Raw genomic sequence first — 10,672 nt, 5'->3', positions numbered from 1 at the left:
TGGTAGTTTGTACTTGTCATCCAAGCTATGACAAGAAGCCTAAAGTAGGTAGGGAACAGTTCACATATGTGCCCAGGCTGGAAATAAGACCCTATCTCAAAAGTAGCCAGCATATAAAAAGGCTGAGCATGTGGCTCTGTGGGAGAGTTCCTGCTTAGTTAGCGCAAGACCCTGAATTCAACCCCCAGTACCTCGAAAAAAAGAGTTTAAGCTGGGCACTAGTGGTCCACACCTGTAATCCTAGCTACTCTGGAGGCTGAGATCTGAGGCTCGCGGTTCAAAGCCAGCCCAGGCTGAAAAGTCCAGAAGTGGAGCTGTGGCTCAAAGTGGTAGAGTTTTAGCCTTGAACAAAAGAGCTTAGGGACAGTGACCAGGCCCTGAGTTTGAACCCATGACTGATTGGTATATAATTGTAACAGTTTGATAGGTACATCTTTTTATGCATTTATGCACAAACACATGACCAGATTTATATATTTTATTTTATTTTTCTGAGATAGGGTCTGTTATATACACCAAGGTTGGCCTTGACCTCTTGTTCTACCTGTCTCTGCCTCTTGAGTGTTGGGATTACAGGCCTATGCCACTTCTAAGCTTTATAAAATTTAAAATATATTAAGTGAATATTCCATATTTGCAATTGTATGTAATATATTCCTTTAAAAACATATACTCAATCTGGCTTTTCTTTAGTTATCTTTTAAGTACAAAGGGGTTTCAACTCAACCTAGAAGTTTATGAGTACAGTGCATCTTGACAGTGTGACTTCTTCCATTGTCCCCCACCCCATCTATCCCAGCCCCACCCATCCACTCAAGTTACCTGGTTCTAATGTTCACATATCGAATATAATGACTGTATTTAGATGGTATTCCATCTGATTTTCTTTTCCTTCTTCCCTCCCACCTTCCCTCCCTTCCTTCCACTTCCTTCCTTCTTTCCTTTTTTTTTTTTTTTGCCATTCCTGGGGCTTGAACTCAAGGCCTGGGCATTGTCCCTGAGCTTCTTTTGCTCAAGGCCTCTACCACTTGGGAAGCAGTGGCACTTCCAGCCTTTTCTGTTTATGTGGTACTGAGAAATGGAACCCAGGGCTTCATGCTTGCTAGCCAAGCACTCTACCATTAAGCCACCTTCCCACCCACCCCCCTTCTGTTCTTTGGTGCACTGGTATTGGGGCTTGAACTCAGGGTCTCCAGCTCACCATTGGCTTTTTCACTCAAGGCTGGTCATCAAGAGCACAGTTATAGATTCATGTCAGGTGGAACCTGGGGTCTGCTACTTGCATGAAATGACACCGACAGACTTTATTTCTGTAGATCTGCTTCTCTATCTGGAAAAGGGAGATAATGTTAGTATCACGTTTCTTGGAGAGGAAGGTGAAGTCATATATGTAAACTATATAGAACTTGAGAAAAAGAATAAATCATATATTTATGATTTTTTTGCCAGTCCTGGGCCTTGAAACTCAGAGCCTGGGCACTGTCCCTGAGCTTCTTGTGCTTAAGGCTAGCACTCTACCACTTGAACTACAGTGCCACTTCTGGCTTTTTCTGTTTATATGGTACTAAGGAAACAAACCCAGGGCTTTGTGCATGCTAGGCTAGCACTCTACCACTAAGCCACATTCCCATGATCATTTTTTTCATGTTCATACACAGGGCCTCAGCACTGTTCCTTAGTAGATCTTTTTCATACATGATTGGTACTCTCCCATTTGAGCCACACCCCTACTTCAGCTTTTTGCTCATTAATTGGCGATAAGAATCTGTTTTGTCTACCTGGTCTCAGCTTCAGCCTCCTGAGTTGATAAGATTACAGGCATGAGTCACTAATGTCCAACTATAGAAATCTTTCTGAGATTTGCATAAGGAACATAACTCAGAAAATGGATATCATGGTCTCACTCCCTCCACACCCTCAAGTGTCCTTGTTTGCTCCAGTGATCCTTGATTTCCCTGGTGCTTCATGCCAGAAGTGGGCTCACCAGTACCCATTCCCAGGACTGAAACCTCTGCAGGATGGTCCCCTGCTATGTCCTACTTGGTGCAGGTGCAAGAAGAAGGACTCCCCTGGTGTCCTCTAGCTTGTGGGACACTCCTCCTCAGCCCACACCTGCCACACACTGATGCCTGCACATCCTCCCTTGCAAGTCCACCCAGTGTGTCTCATTCCCCTGAGCCCTCTTTGCATGTTTACAAAGTAGTACAAGCTGGCCTGATCCAATAATTCTGCTTGGTGTGTTAATAAGGGGAAGTTGGCAGAGAGAAGTCTTCCTGTGAATCCTGGTCCAAATGAGTAGCTGTATGACTTAGAGCATGTCACTTTATATCCACGATCCTTTGTTTCCTAGTGTGACAGCTGGGGTTAGTGTCACTACCCACCTGCCTTGTTGATTGCTAGACGAGTCACATGTGTGCAAGTGTGTTGTAAACTGCAAATACTCACACGGATGTCTATGGTTACTGAACAATGTATATCAGAAGGCAGTGCTTCCCCTCAGAAGCCAGCTGGGTACCTAGGTCGGGCCTGGTGGGAATTGTGTTTAGGAAAGGTGGTATTGAGGGTGATTGTCCTCCAGGCCCCCACTTTGTCTCTATAGCGAGTTGGTCCTCCCTGAGTAGATTCAGGAAGCGTGGGGGAAGATGCCTAGGCTGCTTTGCTGGCCGCACTGTCTTGTCCAGCTTCAACCGTGTTTTCCTGAAACTGGTTGGGAGGTGGCCTGGAGCTCTTGGAGGCAGTGAGGCCTCTCCCTCCTCAGCTCTATCCTCATCCAGGGCATTCAGGTACATCTCCGAAAATCTGAGTTCACATGTCTATAGTTGCACATGCCAATTTGCTTTTCATTAGCCTTGTGCTTGCAGTTAGCCAGTTCAATTCAACCTGGTCTGGAGTGGTGAGTTCATTTTTCTGATTTCACTTGGCTCCTGGGTCCTTGTGAGCATCAGCACAGCTTTCCAGAGGCTGTAGACAAGTCTTTTGGCCTCCTGTGAGACCAGGCTGGTGCTAGAAGAGTTGAGGTGGACAGAGAGGACGGAGGTGGGGCAGGGACACCTGCTTTGGTGGGGATACTTGCTGGATCCCAAGCGAGGCGTAGGATCTAGGTTTCCTCCTGCTCAAATCCCTTCTTCAGCTCTTCTTTTTTTGTCTCTAAAATAGAAGTAATGAATTGTAGTGTGTACCATGAAATCCTAAGTCGCAAAAATGAATTTTTAAACTCAGTCTGGGAAGGGAGCAGACAGGTGGGCAGATGTGTGTTCTGAAAATGAGACATAAGCTATGTATGTTGGTAGCCAAGAAAGAGGTAGACTCTTCTGGAAGGGACGGGAAAGGATTCCCTTAGGTAGACCTCAACTAGATCTTACTAGCTTCAGAAATCAGTTTAATTTCTCTGGGTCTCAGAGCCAAATGTGGTAATGTGTGCCTGTAATCCTAGCATTTGGAAGGCTGAATCAGGAAGATCTAGAGTTCCAAGTCAGCCAACAAAACAGAATAAAGCTATTTTAAAAATCCTCTAGGTCTCAGTCTCCTAAGTTATGATATGAGAATGCTAAAGCCTCCTTCAAAGAGGTGAGGAATGAAATGAAATAAATAATATAAAGAAGACATCTGTCCCTGCATGATTGTTTAATTGATGTTCAAATGTCTTTTTTTTTTGTTGGTCGTGGGGCTTGAACTCTGGGCCTGGGCGCTGTCCCTCAGCTCTTCAGCTCAAGGCAAGCGCTCTACCACTTGAGCTACAGCGCCACTTCCGGTTTTCTGGTGGTTTATTGGAGATAGGAGTCTCTGCTGCTCGGACTGGCTTTGAACCGCGATCCTCAGATCTCAGCCTCCTGAGTAGCTAGGATTACAGGCGTGAGCCACCAGTGCCCGGCTCAAATGTCTTCTTGAGGCCAGGTCACATGGTGGCACGGTAGGGAAGGACAGGAGTCTCAGGAGGCTGGTCCCTGTCCTTCACCTTAGCTCAGTGACCTTGAACCAGTCTGTTAACTCCTGCAAGTCTCCGTTATTGTATCTGCAGGGAAGTCACAATTGTCTAGGTCAGCTGAGAAGCTTCACACCATGTACCTAGAATTTCCTCAGTGTAGTTAAGTCCTAGAAAATATGAGTTCTTCTGTGAATTATGTATTTCATGGAGAAACAGCATGTGCTTGCAAAGATACATGTTGCACATTGCAAGTTGATTCCTAGATGTGCTCCAAAGGAGAGGAGGACCAAGTGAGGTGACTGACAGCTAGTGGCTGCAACAGTTGAGAAACTGTCCCCAAGGAGGGGTGACCGGAACTCTGTAGAAGGAATCAGACCTAGGCCACAGAACCAGGGTTGTCAGTGTGTGTGGTTCGTGCTCCCAGCTGGGGGCAGCTTGCTTCATGGGAAACATAAGTGGGTTGCTGACAGCAGGAACTTAATTCCCTCAGCCATTCAGGCCTCCAAGCCTGCCGGCCGGCCGGCCAGGGCTAGGCCTGCCAGCAATATCCCAGCTGCTCTGTAGCCTGTCTGGTCCCCTGACCTTCCTATGCAAGGCAGCCTGGCGGCCATGCTGGGTTGCCATGGTAACTGGCAGCCTCCCAGCTGGGTTGCCTCGGTAACCAGTTGGCTGGTATTTGGAGGGAGGGGGGTGTTGAGCTGGGGAGAGGGGGTTGATCAGCTTCAGAAGAAACAGAGAAGGACAAGGGTGGGACAAGGAGGAAGACAAATCTCTGATGGCCCCAGCCCAATCTTCTCTCTCCCTCCTGAGATTGGGAGAGCCAAAGAAGAGCAGGTAGGATGGGAGGCTGCCTTGTCTCAGCCTCCATGTGTGTATGTTTCCATGTGTGTTGTCTTGATCATGCAGGATTTGACAGGTTTAATGGGGGTGGTGCTGGAGTTCTCCCTGGAGGTAAGGAAGACGTTGGGTCCAGTTGGAAAGCCATGGGCCTTCCAACTGGCCCCTCCCTTGGCCCTCTTAAGAGTTTTCGGTCTAATCCCCTGTAATAGGAAGGGGCTGATGTAGATTGACATACACTCCAGCACTGCTCATGCTGGGTCTTCCCCTTCTCCTTTCATATTGACTTCGTTCTTGGGTGGATGTTTCTCAGCCCATGACCACTGTGTCAGAGGCACAATGTGGTCTGATCCTTGCAAGCCCTGCTCAGGGGATGATGGGGTGGGGAGGGGAGGGGTGGGGTTAGAACTGAGAACCTGGAGATGGCTCTTACCTTGAGATGATTACCACTGCAATCTGCTGAGGGCAGAAAGCATGCTACACAGGTGAGCATGTCATCAAGGAAATTTGGGAAGTCAGACCCAATTGAAAGGCTTGATTGTACTCAGCAGGAATGTCTTCCATCTGCCCAGCAGGGTGTGGGTTGCCCTTACACCAGTTTCCTGACATATTTCAGGAAGCTGTCTCCCCCCCCCGCCCCTCCCCTCGCTTCTAAATGTAGTCTTGACCCACCAGCTTAATTTCACACCCACTGGTGAGTCACTACATTGAGTCTGAAAAACAAAGCTTTCTCTAACCTTCCAGGTGTTGATTTACCCATTGGATCCTCCCTTCTGTGAGGTGGCTGTGGCTCAGAGGTTGCACCATGTGCTGGAGGTCACGGAGGCAGAAAATCCTGAGTCAAGGCCTGAATGTGTGTGTGTGTGTGTGTGTGTGTGTGTGTGTGTGTTGCTCAGGTTCACAGGCTGCCCCTTCATCTGCAGAGTCTGAAGAATCTGAACGATTCTTCTTATAGAGAGAAAAACAGACATCTGAAGACCCAAAGGATAAGCCCTGGTCCCCTCAAAATCAAGAACTGAAAACTGTGTCCATACCTGGTGTGCTTCTGGCCAGGTGTATCAGGGCTGAGGATGGCTGGTCTGAAGCAGTGGGTGTGAGCGTGGAAGTCGGGTAGAACATGAGGAGCTTCACGTGATGCCTCATGGCTCACGTGAGGAACCTTTCCAGACAAGCCAGGTTGGGTATAACTGAGATCAGATTCCATGTCAGCGTCCTGAGGCTGTGCCGACAGGTCTCAGGCCTCTGGGATATGTCTCTAACAGGAGAGCCATAAACTAGTCCCTGGAGGAGCCAGTTTGTCATTGTGTGTTTCCAGGATGACAAAGAGATGCTAGTCAGCAGGAAGTTACAAGTAGGGACAGTTCCACAGGTGGGGTTTACTGGGGGTATCTCTGTGCCCAGCAGCCAAGGTTACCAGGGCCTAGAGAGGCTGTGGCTCCAGAGTACCCCAGCAGAATGCTGGCCCTGTAAATGCTTTTCATGATAAATATAAGGCCTGGAATAACAAGCAGGAGCATGTTGAGGAATCCACACTACTCGGCTCCGTTTCCAATTGTGCTGTGTGAATTTAGCCAATTCTTAGCTTCTTAGGACCCAGATTTCCCTATTGGTGGGGGTCACTCAATAGATGGTGCCTCCCCTCCCTTCCTTAAAGGGACTTTGCCCTTTGCACACAGAAGAATGTGATAGGCATTTATAGCCGTTGGTATGTTTTCTGTGCAGCTGCCCTGCTTGCACCCTGGGAAAGGGGTGGAGAGGAGCAGGAAGCTGTGTTCTTGTCCCAGAATACATGGCTTGAGTGGATTACAGGAGGAAAGGTTTATTTTGCTCTGGGTTTCCAAAGTTTCAGTCCATCATGGCAGAGAGGGCGTGGCAGAGCAGAGCAGCTCACATTGCATTGGCCAGAAAATGGGTGGGGGGAGGGTGTCTATGCTAGCAAGCTCTTCCTTTCCCCCTGAGACACCATCTAGGTCTCCAATTGTGGGATGGTAGATTTTGACAGATGCATTCAGAGTGGGTCTTCTCCCCTGCAGTAATCCTCTCTGAAGACAGATACATTGTCCTCACCAATACTTTGCCAACTTTGCAGGTGCTTGTCAATTCAATCCAGTTGATGATCAAGAATAGCCCTCACAAATGACAACACTTCTCAATGAGAGCAGGCAGAGATCCCTGTGTGGTTCAGGCCCTTGGTCTGCTATTTCTGACTGTTGGTCCCTTTGTAACTTGTCAGGTGTGTGCAGTAGGAAGTGCAAGTGGGGTGTCTATTCTGTCTTCTGCTGGGCAAATAGAGAACCTGGGGAGATGATGTGTTTCCAGTAAGGAGAATAGGTGCTTTAGTTTCACAGCAGAGAATGAGAAGGTTGTTCAATGCCTAATGATGAACTAATTCACACTGAAGCTAGATGAGTAGTTTATTTGGAGATAAGAGTCTCACAGACTCTCCTGCCTAGGCTTGCTTGGAACAGTGATTCTCATATCTCAGTCTCCTAAGTAGCTAGGAATACAGGTGTCCTTCAGGAGACAGGTGGTGTACATTGCCTGCGCTGGAGCACCAGAACTGGTATGTGTGTTGCTCAAGTGCTTGTATGGACATGGGGGTGAGGGTGGGGCTTAACACCTGCTCTTAGTCTAATCTGTTTTTGTGTATCTAGCACTGGAGCTTGAAGTCAGGACATCAAGCTCTTGCTTAGCTTCTCAAGTCATGCCTCAAGTTCTGGCTTTTTGCTGATTATTTAGAGGTAAGAGTCTCTTGGATTTGTCTTCCAGGGCTGGCTTTGAAGTATTAACCTTAGATCTCAGCCTCCTAAGTAGCTAGGATTCCAGACAGGGTGCCCATCCTCTTGGTCTAATCTTCATAGAGAGAAAGTGATAAGGAAGCAGAGGCCTGGCTTAGAGGCGGCACTGGGGCAGTGGGAGAACCAGAGAGCATAATTAGTGTTCTTCCTGCCCACGTGCTCCCTGGGGAAGGGGTCATCTGCTGGGAGCAGCTCCTCTAGCAGCCAGGCCTTCCTTTTACATCAAGGCCCCTCCGGAATGGAGACCTCAAGGTTCTCATGAAGACCCGTCTTTGTCATTGGATGGCAGCTGATGGGGTGGGCCTCTTTTTTTTTTTTCTGTTCTTCACTGCATACCTTACTGCTCTCCCTTGTGGTCCCTGTGACCCCAGCTCTTCTCTGAGTATTTAGATGGGAGAGTGGGTAGGGCTGGAGATGTTGGGTGAGTTGACTGCCCAGTGCCTTTGGTCCCTTGTCATTGAGGTCATGTGACTCAACAGAGAAAGGGAAGTTTGCTCCAATGGCTTTTGTGGCAGGGAGACTTGTCTCCACCCAGGGAAGGGAACAGAATATAGACTGGGAGAAGAGGGGACAAAGAGGAGTCACGGTTGGCCCTGCTGCCCTGCTCAGGTAGACCTTAGAATGCCACTCTGAAGGATAGGCGCTTCGGATGAGGCTGGACCCAAGTCATCATGCATGTGGGTTCTGAAGGGACAAGATGAAGCTCCTCAAGATCGGGCTCATGGCAGAAGAAGACTTTCTTCTGGAAAACTTCTGGAGGTGGCTCAGCACAGATGGGACCAAGCACTGGAGAAAGGAAACTTGCAAGCAGGGACCCAGCCACACTCAGATATCTTTTGACTTCATTATTAGGAATGTCTGGCTGAGGGTATGGTGGCTCACATCTATAATCCTGGCTACTCAGGATGTAGGGATCAGGAGGATCTTGGTTTGAGGCCACCCTGGGCCAAAAATAAAAACAAACACACACAACTTTCCCCACTCCCAAGACCTCCATTTTCAACTATTAAAAAAAAGCTGAGTCTCGTAGCATGCTCCTGTCATTTGGGAAGTGTAAATAGGAGGGTTGGGATCCAGGCTGGCTTGGGCATAAACATGGGAACTTATTCAAAAAATAGCTAAAGCAAAAAGTATGGAGCATGGCTCAAGTGGTAAAGTACCTGCCCAGCAAGTGTGAAGTGTGAGGTCTTGAGATCAAACACTAGTACCAAGAAAAGAGAAGAGAAAATCTGATCCAAAGGAAGCAGGAGGTGAGTGGGAGTCTTAGACACAGTCTAGACCCCAGAAAAGACTTTGTTGAATCTACACAGAAAGGTATTTAATTGAGCCCAGCATCTTCCAAGTATGATGTCAGAACCAAAGCCAAAACCAACATTTGTACTTTGTAAGGTATTTTTTTTGAAGTGACCTTTAATTGGCTGAAATAGCTAGTTGGAAATAGATGTTACATTCCATAGACATAGGTCTTTGTATCTGGTATGTTTGTATCTCCAGATGGCAATTAGCATAATGTTTTTGGGAGAGTAGGGAACTGAGGGCCTTGCACTTGCTACACAGGTGCTCTACCGCTGAGCCACACCACTAGCCTTCTTCTTTTGCTTGTTTTTCAGGAGTTGGTCTCTCATTTTTTGCCCAGGGCCTACCTTGGACCATGATCCTCTTACCTATGTCTCCCAAATACCTTAGAACACAGGCATGTATATCTTGCCTGCTTGTTAGTTGGGCTGAGGTCTAGCTAATCTTTGGCCTCTTAAATTTCAGTCTTCTTGATTTTTGATTCCCAAGTACCTGGGGTTACAGTTGTGCTCCACCATTTTTGGCTCCAATAAGTAATTCTTTTTTTTGTTGTTTGTTTGTTTTTGTCGGTCATTAGGGCTGAACTCTGGGCCTAGACGCTGTCCCTCAGCTCTTCAGCTCAAAGCTAGCATTCTACCACTTGAGCCACAATGCCACTTCCAGTTTTTTCTGCTTATGCGGTGCTGAGGAATTGAACCCAGGGCATCATGCAAGCGAGGCAAGCACTCTACCATGGAACCAACTTCCCAGCTCTTAAGTGATTCTTTTAAAAAGAATATTTTAAAAAATGGTCTTTAGCTGGGAGCTGGTAGCTAATGCCTATAATCCTAGCTAGTCAAGAGGCTGAGATCTGAGGATTGTTGTTTGAAGTCAGCTCAGGCAGGAAAGTCTGTGAGATACTCTTATCTCCAATTAAGCTCCAAAAAAGCCAGAAGTGGAGCTGTGGCTTAAGTGGTAGAGCACAGCCTTAAGTAAAAACAAACAACACCTCACCCCCCCAAAAAAAACCCAAACAGTACTCAGGCCCTGAGTTCAAGCCCCATGACTGAAACAACAACAACAAATTATCTTTAATTATTTGTCCCAAGGAGTTTCTTTTAAAATATTTTTTATCATCTTTTTTTTTTTTTTTTTGGGTCCGGTCATGGGCCTGAACTCTGGGCCTGGGCACTGTCCCTCAGCTCTTCAGCTCAAGGCTAGCGCTCTACCACTTGAGCCACAGCACCACTTTCGGCTTTTTTTTTAACTTATGTGTTGCTGAGGAATCGAACCCAGGGCCTCATGCATGCAAGGCAAGCGCTCTACCACTGAGCCACCTTCCCAGCCATTTTTTTTTTAATCATCTTTAGGAATTTGTACAAAGAGGTTTCGGTTCAACAAATCAGTTTGTAAGTACAGTGCATCTTAATTGGTGTCACCCCTTCTGTCATTCTCCTCCATCTCTCCTAACACCTACCTGTTCCCTCAAGTTACCCAGTTCCACGTTCACATTAAGTGGTTCTTGTCAAGTACTTTCCTCCACCTTCCCTAGGCTTAGGAATGGAGTGATGAGGAGACTCTTGATCTGAACCTGTCTTCAGCCATATCTTTTCCTGGGCTGAATTTTGGGTAATTCTTCATCTTCTGGCTCAGGGCCAGGACTGATACGTTCCTGTCATTGCTGAAGCATTTGCAGGCTGGAGCTGGATCACATCTTGCTCATCCTTCGTCCTTCCTCCTATAAAGGTTGCTTTGTCCCGCTCTCCTGGGCTCCTTCCTAAGAATATAGATAAGTCACCAGTGCACAAGAGGCTCTGGTTAGGAAGCAAAGATCCTT

Source organism: Dipodomys ordii, unplaced genomic scaffold, assembly GCF_000151885.1.
Source record: "Dipodomys ordii isolate 6190 unplaced genomic scaffold, Dord_2.0 Scaffold35, whole genome shotgun sequence".
NCBI lineage: Eukaryota > Metazoa > Chordata > Mammalia > Rodentia > Heteromyidae > Dipodomys > Dipodomys ordii.
The sequence above is the reverse complement of the archived record's forward strand: the minus strand, read 5'-3'. Positions refer to the sequence as shown.